General features: G+C 42.8%; 1 protein-coding gene across 1 annotated transcript in view; it reads right to left on the reverse strand.

The window, feature by feature from the left end:
• The window catches only part of dnah6 (dynein, axonemal, heavy chain 6), a gene marked incomplete at both ends in the record, with an annotated part of 372,041 nt that overhangs the window by 245,647 nt on the left and 111,828 nt on the right, over nt 1-14,566 (reverse strand).

Raw genomic sequence — 14,566 nt, forward strand, 5'->3', positions numbered from 1 at the left:
TATAACTATATTCTATATTATAGCTATGGATGCAATACTATGGCGCATTTGACATCGAGTGTCTATCGTTCAAGATGTGGAAAAGAAATTCCTGTTTTATACCGTGGTGAATATAAGTATGGTTTTAGAGCGGTTTAGGGTAATTCCTGGGAGTCTAGTAATAGCCCGATACGTGTATTATATTAAATCCATTGGCGTTTCGTCCCTACACACGCTACACTTAAAAATTCAAATGCATATGATCAGTATTATGTTCCATCATGCATGCATAAAAGGGGCGGGGGGGGGGCGGTAGGGATGGGTACCTTTCACATTTGAACTGATACCGGTACCTGTGAATCGATACCGGTACCTTTTTTCGGTACTTTAGTCTCTAAAAATTGTATCTACCTACCTCAGTTGTAAAAGAAAATTTCAATCTTAATATTTAAAGGGGAACTATTTTACTATTTCTTTCACTATTTGGGCACTTTTACACAATTCCTGTGAGTCTATGGAACACCTCTGTAATATATATACTTTTTTTTATTCATTGTTTTGTATTTCTAATCAAGTCCTCAAAAACAGCATTTTTCTACCTCAAGATCTCGAGCTGTTTTGAGCCTGGGCTCCTAAACCACTGTGCACGTTCTGGTTCACCTGAACATTAACATGCAGCAGTGTCTTTATGACATCACATATAGGGCACATTTTCAAATGACTCAGTTCAGTGAGGGTGAATATTGTGAGAGGAGAATTGGAAGAATGCGCCAATATGAGAATTTTGAGACATAGATCATATTAATATAAGTTCACATAGCTAGGAAACAATGCTAAACACTCAAAAAGGCCATTTATAAGATAGTTCCCCTTTAATAAATAAATAATGAATTATTATTACTTTATTATTATACTGATGTAAAGCACTTTGAACTGCAATCCCCTGTATGAAAGGTGCTATACAAATAGTTATTATTATTATTATTATTTATTTAGAACAACATATATATATATATATATATATATATATATATATATATATATATATACACAGTCACACACATATCTTTAAATAAATGTTATGTTTATTTAAAAAAATATGTTTTACAAATTAACTAAAAAGGTACACATCTATATATCTATACATAACAAGTATAAAACAAGGGTAAACAAGCCACTCTAGCAGCAATTAACTATTCTGCTGATAAAAAAAATAGTCAAATACACATCTATATATTTAACCTCTTAACACTTTGGCTGCCAGGAAACGTTTAGACGTCATTGCCGGCCATGCTCAAGTTGCCGGAGGACGCTTTACAGCGTCCTTATATCAATATTTCAAAAATCTGCGATCGGATTCATATGTCCCCTCCGCTGGCCTGAGATCCACCAGGAGGACCCACTGAGCTCTCTGGCGGTTCAGGAGCGCCATCTGGTGGCCGATCGGCGCAATCGCTTAAACAGGAAGTGGCATAGAGGTTGTGCTGGACGTCCGTATTACTTCCGGGCACTCGCTATAGGTCCCGGCATTCTAGCTCGTCACAATACACAGTGATCGATTGCCAATAACTCGATAAACAACATGATTTGGACGTATATACCATTATACAAGCTGGAGATGGACCGGGTAAATCTACATCCCATAATGATAAGATTTCTACTCTACGATGATCGCCCAACGGCGCGCGGAGACTGGGGTGAGTTTTAGCGTGTAACGTTACCGTCTTCGATACTAACTGCTATTATCAACATTTGACCCACATTAGATGATTGGTATAACGCTGCCCACGGAATTATAAACGCCCCCTAGCCCATCCGGTCAACATCAGATGACGTGTAGTAACTTCTAGAAGTACGTCTAGTTGGAATTTTTTATATCGCGCTGATTGCCATAAAACTGTATTGCATCATCAATATAATGCATTTGGGGCTATAGATCACGTTCTGGAGAAATCTGCAGAAAGAGATGAAAACATACTTAGACCATACTTTACTATGAATATGTGAATGAAAAAGTTTAACGTTGCTACACAATGAACAATACATATAGGACTTTGAATGGGCCCTAATAATGGCAATGTAGCAATAGAATTTAAAAAGTTATAGCCATGCAAAGAAGGGGTACTTCTCCATAGAATGTCAAGTTAGACCGCGCTCTCAAGATACGACACTGGGTGCTGAAATCCCATTAAGTATTATATAAAAGAAGCAGTGAAGCCAGACCAGCACTCTCAGGTTCAAAATTTAATGGCAGCCTGAAACAAACATGTTTCGGAAATATGTATTCCTTCTTCAGTGTTATAGCTTGCCTATGCTATAACACTGAAGAAGGAATACATATTTCCGAAACATGTTTGTTTCAGGCTGCCATTAAATTTTGAACCTGAGAGTGCTGGTCTGGCTTCACTGCTTCTTTTATATAGTACTTCTCCATAGACAAATAGAGCCAGCAACCTATGGTATATCATGAATTTAACCCAAGGCAACCAAAGTGTTAACCTGCAATGGCCATTTTAGTTTTCGTTTTTGAGGACTGTATATTTTTTTTGCAAACCAAAACAACATACGTTATACTTATAGCACATGCATGAGCCTGGTCTCTTTTGAAAGATGACCTTCTGAAGTTTCTGTTTCCAGAAATTCACTTTTAGTGCTAATGTAATAGAGTAACATAGGTCTGAACTTGAGTTGTAGAAAAACTTGTCACTCAAGTTTTTCTGTAGTAGTTAGTAGTCCAGAGGTAGTATTTCCCCAGACGGTGGAATGGCTTACAAGATCCATTACAGATCCATTCAGAAATGAGTGATTAGGAGTGATTTTGGTAAACTGTGTACAAAGAAGAACTCAGTTTTCTCATAGACTTCAATTAATTTGGCTTTGTGTTAAATAATTTAGTTTTTCACCTAGATTCCTGATTCACACATCCCCACATGGGGTATCATTGGAAGCCACACTCATTGGCTACAACAATCCACAATCATTTTCGAGATCGGATCTAGATTGACGCAAATACTGCGCCTAGTCAGGAGTGGTATTTTGCGCAATACCGTGTACTTTGCACAAGCCTCAAATACCGGCATGTAACTTGAGAACCGCTCAATGGATTTTGTCACCTGAAAGGGCTATCCACAGGCAACAAATGGGGCTTTAATTCGATATAGTCTATTAGTCGACTAATCGGTCGAAAGGAGCCGTAGTCGACTAGCCAACATCTCTAATCTCTTATCTTTTATTTTAAATTTTTTATCATTCTTTCCAAAAGAAAATAGGCCTAGACGCGTGGCTAATGCTAATGGCACGCATACCAGAGGCTAACTGCCTACGAAAACAGGCACAGAGGCACTGAAAGAGGATTTCACCAATCTAATGAACACACTAGACTAGACAAATATCAAGATGTATCCATCAGCGGACCAATTGCATGCTTTTGCAGAGGACAAGAAGCCTTCAGTCGATTCCTTCAGACATTAACACTTTAATCGCCGGAGACGCTGTGCAGCGTCTTTCCCCGCCATGCTTATTCTGCCGAAGACGCTGGACAGCGTCTTTGATATCAATATTTCAAAAATCTGTGATCTAAATCATATTTATCCCCCGGAGACAGGGCCGCGCGGGAAGGGGGGCCTCGCGGGAATGGGGGCCTCGCACAAAAAAAAATAAAAAAAATAAAAATGTATTTATTATTTTTTTTATTTAATTTTTTTATTTTTTTTTTATTTTTTTTTCGATGCCCCCCTTCCCGCGAGGCCCTTTTTCATCACAGACCTAAAATCTAGTTTTGCTTATATGCTTATATATTTCACATTAGACATGTTTGTAGAATGTGTCTGACTTGTTCCTGGCTCCTGGGGGGAACCGACTCATTGCCAGACGTGAGCGATTCGACTCACGCTCACGGCAATGAATCGGCTCTTATGAACGAGTCGCTCATGACCGACCCATCACTAGCGTCTGACTATTTCGCGCGTGCAGCATTGGAGGTTATGCCAGCCAAGATGAAGAGGACCTCGTTCGGCAGATGGACTGAAGATGAAAGTTGTTGCATGTTAGACAGTTCAGTCAGGCTAGCCATCCCGGCTAAAGACAGGGACAGCTAGTTAGCTTTAGCTACGTTATAATATTGAGTGCTAACGTGTGGTTCAGTCGGGATATAGCCATGATGATGTCGGCTAGTAGCTAGCTTAGCTAAAGGCTAACTAGCGTTAGCTAACCTAGAGACAGCGCGTGCAGCATTGTTATGCCAAGATGAAGAGGACGGTCGTTCGGCAGATGAACTTCGTCAACTACACGCGGTTGTCTCCATCCTCTTGGACGTTTGGTGAGTTTTTAATGCACTCTATTCTATTCCCGCCGTGGATATCTCTCTCTCTCTCTCTCTCTCTCTCTCTCTCTCTCTCTCTCTCTCTCTCTCTCTCTCTCTCTCTCTCGGGAGCAGAACGGGCCGACTAGCTGTTGTAGTACTAGTAGCTAACGGTGTGTGGCCTGGTGTCAGCACCTGGTGCGAGGGAGGTGAGCTTGGTGTTTCATTATGAGAATATCTCCATGCTCAAGTCGGCTATAGTCCACGAGGGACTTGTTGCCGGCACGGCTATGGTAAACACCACTCTGTAGTGGGACGTGTATTGCCTTCTTTTTCCCTTCTCTCTTCGTATGAGAAGAGGAAAACACAGCGGCTGTCTGAAGTGTTGGCCTGTATTGCTTTTCTCACGTTGTACAGTTTTTCAGTGGTAGCCGCATAGCTTGCTTCTGCGTTAGCTAATGGTTAGCGATAGCCGGGTTGAGCTAACTGTTAGCCAGTTAGCTGTTTAGCTACGACGTTAGCTGCTCGTTTTCGCTCGGCTGGGAACGTTAGCTTGATGCTATCAGTTAGCCTAGAGTTAGCTGTTAGCTTGTGCTACGACCATTGACATTAGCCGTGAGAATAGCAGGCCCTGGCACTCTGACTACGACATCATCTTTGACAGAAGATGTAGTCGGGCCTGCACCATGACAAGGCTCCGGCCATAGCTTCTTTTTGTCCCGCCAGCGAGAGGCCTTTCGTCAACGTGGAGACCTGTGTTGCGGCCTTTCGCCCTGCGTTCCTTGGTGCAGGTAAGATGTCCATTGGACATTACCCCACTCTTCCTTCCTTCCCCTCCCGAATGTTTTGTTAATAACGATGTTTTTTTCCAGGCAAAACATATGTTACTTCACAACATTTGGAGATACGACATGTGCTGTGTGTGAATTGTCTTGGTCGTTTGTGTAGCTTGGGTAGCGTTGGCCAAAGCTGTGTGTGGCCTGGTGTCAGTACCTGGCTACTCTATTTGCAGTTAGCCTATTTAGCTGATGTCGGCCATTGGCTCCTTGCTACTTTGTTTTCTCTGGTATAGACCCTCTTCTCTTTGGATTTAAGTGTTGATCTTTGTCCTTTTGGATCTATGTATATTCATGTTGCCTTTGTGAAGTTATCTTTTCCTTCTGTTTTGTTCTTCCATTAAAAGTTGAATATCCTTTAGGGGCTCATCTTTGCTTATCTCTCTCATACATGCTCTCTCTCTAACACACACACACATGACACACAGACATGCTCTCTCTCTCTAACACACAAACACACATGCTCTCTCTCTCTCTCTCTCTCTCTCTCTTTCTAACACACACAGTCTGCCTATGGCGGCCTTTCTCGATGGCTAGGCTGTGCTCGCTGAGTCTGTACCTAGTCAAGGATCTTCAGTCACAGTGCTCAGGTATTCTGCCACTGTGTACTCTCTGTTTAGGGCCAAATAGCATTTCAATTTATTTCCAATGTGTCTCTCTCTCTCTCTCTCTCTCTCTCTCTCTCTCTGTACACTGTATATTGACTGTAGAACGGGAGCTCTCTCTCGCTCTCTCTCTTGCTATATGTTGACTGTATCATGCCCAGCCTCGGGCAGCGCTATTATTTAAGAATATGTTGACTGTATGAAAAAAAAAATATATATATATATATACCTTTTGGGGGGGGGGGGGGGGGGGGGGGGGGGGCCTCGCGTTTAAATCTTGCACAGGGCCTCGCATTTCTCCCAGGCGGCCCTGCCCGGAGACATTATATGTACTGGTGAGCCCCTTTCAATTCTCCTACGGTTCTAGAGCGCCATCTGGTGGCCGATCGGCCGCTCGCCCAAACAGGAAGTGATGCGGATGAAGTGGTGCTCACCCATATTTCGTCCGGGCACTCGCTATCATTAGCAGGACTCCATCTTGACACAATGGATGTCGATCGGTTGCAAATAACTCGATAAAAAAACATGATTTGGACGTATATACTATTATACAACCTGGAAATGGATCGGATATTTTGACATCCCATAATAGAAACATTTCTGTTCCACGCTCATCTCCCAACGTCGCGAGGAAGCTACAGTGAGTTTCAGCGTTATTTTTTAATGTCTTCGATACTAACTGCTCTAATGATCATATCACCCACACTAGATGAATGATATAACGTTGCCCACGGAATTATAAACGACCCCCCCCACCCCCCATCCGGTCAACATCAGATCATACGTAGTAACTCCTAGAAGCACGTCCAGTTGAACATTTTTATCTCGCACAGATTCCTACCAAACTGTATTTGATCATCAATATAATGCATTTAGGGTTATAAATCAAGTTCTGGAGAAAGCTGCAGAAAACGATAAAAACATACTTATACTTTAGACCGTATTTTAGTATGAATATGTGAATGAAAAAGTATAACGTTGCTACACCCTGAACAATAGATATAGGACGTTGAATGGGCCATAGTAATGTCAATTTAGCAATACAATTAAAAAAGTTATAGCCCTGCAAAGAAGGGGAACTTCATTCATAAATTATGAATTTAACCCCGGCGATCAAAGTGTTAAGCACCCCCCACAGCCCAAATGGAATGATAAAAAAAAAGAATATAAAAAATATTATATATATATATATTTCTTTTCTTTGACCAATAGTCGACTAACGGCACATTTTGGCCAGTCATAGTCGACCATCCAAATCCTTAGTCGGGGACAGCCCAAATATATTGTATTACAAAATATGCACACCCGAGCCACTAGGAAAAGTTTCGAAAGAAAGTTTCGAGAGGAGTGGAAGTTTGTAGATAGTAGTGTTTCAAGAGACTGGCTACAGTAATATGATGCTGGGCTGTAGTGATCAGTTGTTCCGTGTGGCGCAAGTGTGTCAAAAAGAAAAACAGAAACAACACGTTTGTCATCTGTAGTAAATAAATGAAGCTGGAATCCATTCGTGACCATGAACAGAGCCAGTGTCTCATTGGCTGCATGTCTTTGTCGGAGCCTCTCCTCTAAAGCCGCTCTGTGGCTAGGCTAACAGCCATGTCAGAGCAGAGTTGGAAACTGAGCTACACTTTCTAACAACATGCCCACTGTACCAAGACAAAACGTAAACAAAACGTGATGTCATCAGACTTTAATTTTTTTTTTAATTTTATTACCAAAAATGGGCACTGTTGGATTTCACGTGAATCGATACAAGGTAGGACCGACGTGTTTTGGTAGGTACCCTTAAAATTACAGAATTCGGTACCCATCCCTAGGGAGGGGGGCGGGGGTCATTTCTGATTAATTGATTGTCAATAACGGCATTCGTTAGTACAACCCCATACGCTGATCAGGGCGATGGCTATGAAAACAAGGCACAATCAAGCTGAAATTGACGTTAAATTGCTCTTACCTGTGGCCGGTGGGATTCCAAGAAGAATATTCCAATTATTTGATGGGCATCTGGTAGATCGTATGTCCATTTGGCTCACGACATAACCCACCACAGCATAATGAATCGGGGGTCCCGAAACCTATTCATTGCGATCGGGTAAAGCCCTTGATCCAGGTTACTAGAAATGTCAGCCCGTAGGAATTTCATCGACGCACAGCCCCATACAGAGTCTCAAAGGAGGTGCAACATCGGCCGCATACCACCAGGCGGCGGTATTGGACTTTTGCGATCTCAGACTCATTCCGTATGGCAGGGGTCGGCAATTAGGTTTGCCCGCGGGCCAATTTTTCCCCAAGCCATTGAATGGCGGGCCAGAACCAAAAACAATGGCTAATTTAATATAATGATAGTGAAAAATGCAGCACCGCGGCGAGTGCATAAGTAACACATGAACAGCAGATCAGTAGGATGGGCATTTGATTTTCATGCAGCACCGCGGCGAGTGCATAAGCAACACATGAACAGCAGATCAGTAGGATGGGCATTTGATTTTCATGCAGCACCGCGGCGAGTGCATAAGCAGAACAGAATGCATGAAAACACGACTCACCATAACTGCCCTGGGCTTGTTTCAGTCCTCCAAAATCCCTGCTAATGTTTGAAACATGTAAATGTTCACTCGCCGCCCTCCAATTCCAGATTGGCGTTGAATGCAGCTACTTTATCTGTCAACTTGAACACAGTTGTCATCATTGCCTCGTTTGCTATCTTGTCGCCACATATTATGCAGAGAGGACGTCGGCACAGAAGAGTCACCTGTTGCGATAAACCCGTATTTTAAGTATGACTCCTGTTTATTAAAAGAAGCTTTATGTGTCTTGGAGGTCGTAGGCTCCTCTTCTGGCATTTCCCCTTTGCAAAGAAGCTATCCAAAGATGTTTGTTTTGTTTTTTTTAACACATTTTTGCTGGTAAAAGACTACACGCGGCCCGGTACCCGAACGCGGAAGTGAAAGTGCGTTAGGGAAAATAATATACACGCGGCCTATTGCCAACCCCTGGCCTATGGTAACACAGGCTGCCTGGATGGATAACGAATGGAAATAGCGAATAAAATAAATAACGATCAAATAACGTATATATACGTGGTTGGCGTTCAACGATTGGCGGACAAACGCGTATAAAATCGGTGTTGGCAGGGAATGCGTTAATATTATGAAAATTGTTTTATGAACTTATTTCACTTTACTTTTGTTTTTTATCCAATGATTTAATGAGTTGAGGCCCCGTATAGGCCCATCTGGGTCTCTTGCCTCTACTCAGCACCTTTATACACTTTCTGTCATGGTCAATGTTTTTACTGTTTTGCTGAAATGGTGCAAAATAAATAAATAACAGGTCAAAGAAATCCTGTCACATCACACCAATCCTAGCCTCCCTGCACTGGCTTCCTGTCCGGTTCAGCATCCAGTTCAAGGTCTTAGTTTTCACTTACAGAGCCGTCCACAGTCAAGCCCCCGCTTACATCTCGGACCTTATCCACCGCTATAAAACCAGCCGGTCCTTGAGGTCCTCTGATCAGGGCCTCCTGGTGGTGCCCGAACCAGGTTAAAGACTAAGGGGGACCAAGCTTTTGAAGCGGTCGCCCCAAGGCTCTGGAATGAGCTCAAGTGAAAAAAGTAGTAGAACGCGCTCACCTCAAATGTGAATGAGCTCCCCCAGGACTTAAGAGCCTCCCCCTCTAGGCGGCTGGGTGGCGCAGCGGACATTGCGCTCGTCACCAATGCAAGAGACACCGGGTTCAAATCCGGCTGTCGGCGTTGCCTCCGGCTTGGGCCGGCCGTCATACTAACTCAATTGGCAGTTAGCGGGTGGAAGTCGATGGGTGGTAATCTGGACGTTGTGGACAGCGACTCCTACAGGTCGGTTGGGGGACGCCTGCACAGCAGAGACAGGAAAATAGCGGGGGTAGTGTGAGCCTCCCATACGTTACACCTCGCCAAATGAGAGTCCGCGCTGGCAGGTGAAAAGATGTGACAGGCTGCCTCCACATGTATCGGAGGGGACATGTGATGCAAGGCTTCTATCCTCCCTACAACCGACCAGTGGGGCGCATATGCGAGCAACGTTCAAGACAGGGGAGGGGAGAATTGGCACGGCTAAATTGGGATGGGAGAAAAATAGAAAAAAAAGAGGAGAAAAAAGTGGATCAAAAAAAAAAGGAGCCTCCCCCTCTGTGGACTAAGCTGAAAACCCACGTGTTCAGGTTGGCGTTTGGCCACGTACATACTTAAATTGTTGATTTAGTTTTCCTGGTTTTGTCCTTGCCTGTCTTTATATTGTATGTTCTTGTAATGTTTTTATGAATTGTCCTGTTATTTTTTGTTTTTAAACTTGTGAAGCACTCTAAGGGAAGGGTCATATAGAAATAAAGTTTGACTTACTTACTTTGAACATGGCCATGCCCATGGCATTTGTATATTTGTGTATTATTGCTTTTATACAGCAGGTTGCACCATTGGGAAAAATATAGGATGAATACAGACAATTCTAGGGTATTTTATATCGATTTCAGTGAACTTGGCATAGACATTTTTTTCCTAAAGATTTCTCGTTGCTATTGATTGATTGATTGATTGATTGATTGATTGAAAACTTTATTAACAGATTGCAGAATGGGTACAATACAGTACAGCTCAATACACACAATTGTTAAGGGGATGCAGACCAGAGAAAGACTTTTGTCTTGTTTACATCAGGGTCCCCCATTTTCAATTCATCAGGACATATATGACATACATGACATACAGATAGACAGTGACATTTAGATAAGACTATGACATTTCAAATGGAGTAGGCTATCAACAAGCTTGGCAACACAAACTAATATTAGGCTAATGCAAGCAAAAGTCGGAGAAAGTCAGCCTTGGGGTATCAGCACCTTGGACAGTTCCGGTAGTTGGACGACAGGCCGTCGACTTGGTGGTGTATGTAGGCTGGTCCTCTTTATCTATCCACTCTCGTTTATGGTTAACGGGTACGTTAAATCAAACGTAATGTTGTCCGCGGAGTAGGTCATGTTGACAGTTTCCGTTTGATGAATGGCAGTTGAAACTTTCTGCAACATTCTAAAACCAGCGCAGTGGTATATTCATGATGATTTAACTGAGTGTATCATGAATATACTCACTGTTTAGAACGCTCTCGACCAATCACAATGCGTGGTCAGAACTACCTGTTGTATAAAGTTTACTAAAACCTTTTGGATTCCTCAAGAGCTCTAGATTCATATGATACCAGTATCTTTGCGCTAGTTTAAAATGAGCCCACTAGAGCCCTTTAAAGACAGTAATAAAACAGCAGGAAACAAATATGATGTATTATATGTGTATGCCTAAAAGAGCAGGTCAATTCTTAATTTCCAGTATGTATTTTATACTTGTATTTGACTATGCATGCATGTGTGTGTGTGTGTGCGTGTGTGTGTCCCATATGCTTCTTCAATGTTTTTTGTATGCAGTGTGTGTGTGTTTGTTTGTGTGTGTGTGCGTGTGTGTCCTTGCCTGACTGTGTGAAGGTAGGTATATATTGTTTCAGTATAAGCCAAATCATGTCTAGTGGACATGATCGTCTATCTGTCTGCCAGACGATATGTCTAATCCCGCACCTACACAATGTCATGCTCATGTGTGCACGCAGACCCCCCCCCCCCTCCCCCCACACACACATGCACAATCAATTACAGGCAATCAAGCCAACAATCATTCACCTCAGTGACTTTACGTGTGTAATCCGGATAAAAAGTGACAAATTAACTTCCTGCAAGTATGGAGGGCAAATGGATTACAGGTTTACACACATATGCCCCCACCCACACACACCCCCATACAAGATGAATAGGCTCCTTATATGAATGGACAAGCGTTTACATTCCAACTGCAAAACCAATTATAACTCGATGCTGCCGACTGTGCTCAAGCGCAACAAAGGAGCTTAAAAGGTAAACTTCAGGGCGCCCCAGTGGCGAACCACATATCGCGCTCAGCCGCGACACGGCCGACCCGGGTTTGACTCCCGAACCCGTCGTTATTTACTGAATGTCTTCCCCCCACTCTGTCTCCCATTCCTCCTCTGTCTCTCTCTACTGGACTGCCCAGTAGCAATAAAGCGATAAAACGCCAAAAAATAAATCTTTAAAAAAAAGGTAAACTTCCACTTTCATATGGAAGAAAGAGTGTCTGAAATGCTCTACCGCAGACGACAAGTGCTCTGGCTGAATAATAAAACACTTCTGCGTTCGGGCCTATTTGCTGTGAACAGGAGTGACAGGCCCATGGCAGCAGATCAGCATACTTAAAGGTCCTGTCTTATAAATGGCCTTTTCCAGAGTTTAGCATTGTTTCCTAGCAATAGGATCATATCAATGTGGTCTGTGTCTCTAATTATCATATTGACTCATCAGTCTAGTCTCGAGTTCACGAGATTTTCCCTCACTCAACTAAGCCATTCTGATTTGACTGTTTTGCTGACGTGAATAAGGCACTGGTTGTAGTCACCGCCCACAATTCGGTCAACAACAGAGCAGTGGAATTACTTCCTCAAACAGAGGGTGCTGACAGACAGCAGAGAACGAGTGAGATAGAGAGGGAGAGAGAGATATATAGAGAGAGAGAGGGAGAGAGAGAGGGACCGCGGCACAGGAGTGTGTGTAAATGTGTGTGCGCCGCGGGGATGGGTCTTCTCCCGCAGTCGGGAGCACTCCATATCACTGTCAAAATATCTTTGCACACGCTCCCACACGCACACCCATATTCCGATCCGTGCAATAATATTCACAGAGGTATATATTGTCATTTGAAACAAGTTACCAAGGCATTGTCTCGTGGGATTATGCCCCCCCACGGCGAAATTTATTAGTATCCCCCTCAATCTCTCTATCTCTCTCTCTGTCTGCCAGTCACAGACTGTGTGGGTGACTGTCACTCAAAGCGCTTATGGGCGGAGCTCAGCACAAACAGCTTGAAATCTTGAGGTAGAAATTTTTTGCTTTTGAGTACTTGATTAAAAATATAAAACAATGCATTTAAAAAAAAAAAAAACTTTACAGATGTGTTCCATAGACTCACAGGAATTGTGTAAAGTTGCCCAAATAGTGAAAGGAATAGCAATGCATGTCCCCTTTAAGAAAACAGCAGCCCCACTGGTATTTAACCAGCCCTCTGCTGCTGATACAATACAGTAGTTGAAATTCAGCAGTGACTTCACACATCACCTGCTGGGTCTCTGCTGGCTGTTAGATGTAATGTGATGTTTGTGTGGGTATGTTTTGTGTTTTTGTTGTGTGTGCGCATGCGTGTGTGTGTGTGTGTGTGTGTGTGTGTGTGTGTGTGTGTGTGTGTGTGTGTGTGTGTGTGTGTGTGTGTGTGTGTGTGTGTGTGTGTGTGTGTGTGTGTGTGTGTGTGTGTGTGGCCTTCAGATGGCCCACATGTCCAAGAGAAAGGCTAAACAGTTAACAAGGTATTGCTCTATATCTGCTATTATTGGTAGCCGGTCTACAGTAATTGGAGACGGCGTTGCTTTTTGTACCCATAGACTCTATGGGTACAAAAAGTACACACTCTATATGGCATAGAGTATAGTTTTACGGAAATGCCATTGTATCTGTTTTTGAAACATCATCTGTGTCAATATTGTATGTGTACGATGAATGCTGCACAGTCACAAACGTAATTGAATGACTCCAAATGAGCTAATTGCACTGTTAGTGTGTATGTCCTTAACTCATTCAGCACCAGGGATTAGTCTTGTCCCATTCTAGCTAGGCCACGCTTTAAAGATAGGGGTGTGTCACCTTGTTTGTAGAGCTATATCTATATTCTATATTATAGCTATGGAGACAATACTATGGTCATTTGACAGTGACTTTCTTCCGTCGAACATGCAAAAAAGAGATATTGTTTCCATGCATACATTTGCGCGTTATCCCGTGGTGAATATTGTAGTTTAGGAGTGATCTGGGATCATTCCTGAAAAGCTGAGTTATAGGGCGCTAAGTGAATTCTACTATAAGCGTTGGCGTTTCTTGCCTGGACACACTACTATTTCCAAATCAAATGTATATAATAGGTATTATGTTTCATCATGAATGCATGAAAGGGGGGGGGGGGTAGTTTTTTTATGCTTTGATGGCCAGTAACGGCATTCGTATTGAACACCACACACGCTGACCAGCTGAATCGATATGAAAACATTGTACGATCAAGCTGGAATTGACGTCAGATAGTCCTTACCTTTGATCGGGGGTATTCCAAAAATAATATTCCAATTGTTTGATCATGATTTCCAGTATTGGTGTCCATCTGGTCCACGACATAATCCGGCACAACACATGCATTGAGTGTCCTGGACACGTTTCAATGTGATCGAGTGAACCTCTAGGCTTCCCTGGACTAAAAATCTCCGCCCGGTGGGATTTAAATGTAACACACGGTCTGGAACAGGGTTTACTGCACTCTCGATACTGCCACCTAGCAGGATCTGGCCGGTACTGCACCCTTGGGGTCTCAGTATGCCTTTTAACGGCAACATACAGGTCCGTGACATTGAATAGAATATTAAAATAGAAAAAAAGCAACAACAATCCAAAAACGTATATATGTTTGTTGGCGCTGAACAGTTGGCAAGCAAATTCGTATATATATATACGTGGATGGCGCAGAAAGTGTTAATACACTTTGTATTTATGTGGACATAAATAAAGTATCTCAAGTGTGTGTGTGTGTGTGTGTGTGTGTGTGTGTGTGTGTGTGTGTGTGTGTGTGTGTGTGTGTGTGTGTGTGTGTGTATACAACAGTGGCTGTGTTGATGATTATGTCATGAAATTGGGTCCGTTTGTGTGTGTGTGTGTGTGT

This window comes from Notolepis coatsorum (assembly GCF_963971535.1).
Source record: "Notolepis coatsorum genome assembly, chromosome: 7".
Lineage (NCBI taxonomy): Eukaryota > Metazoa > Chordata > Actinopteri > Aulopiformes > Paralepididae > Notolepis > Notolepis coatsorum.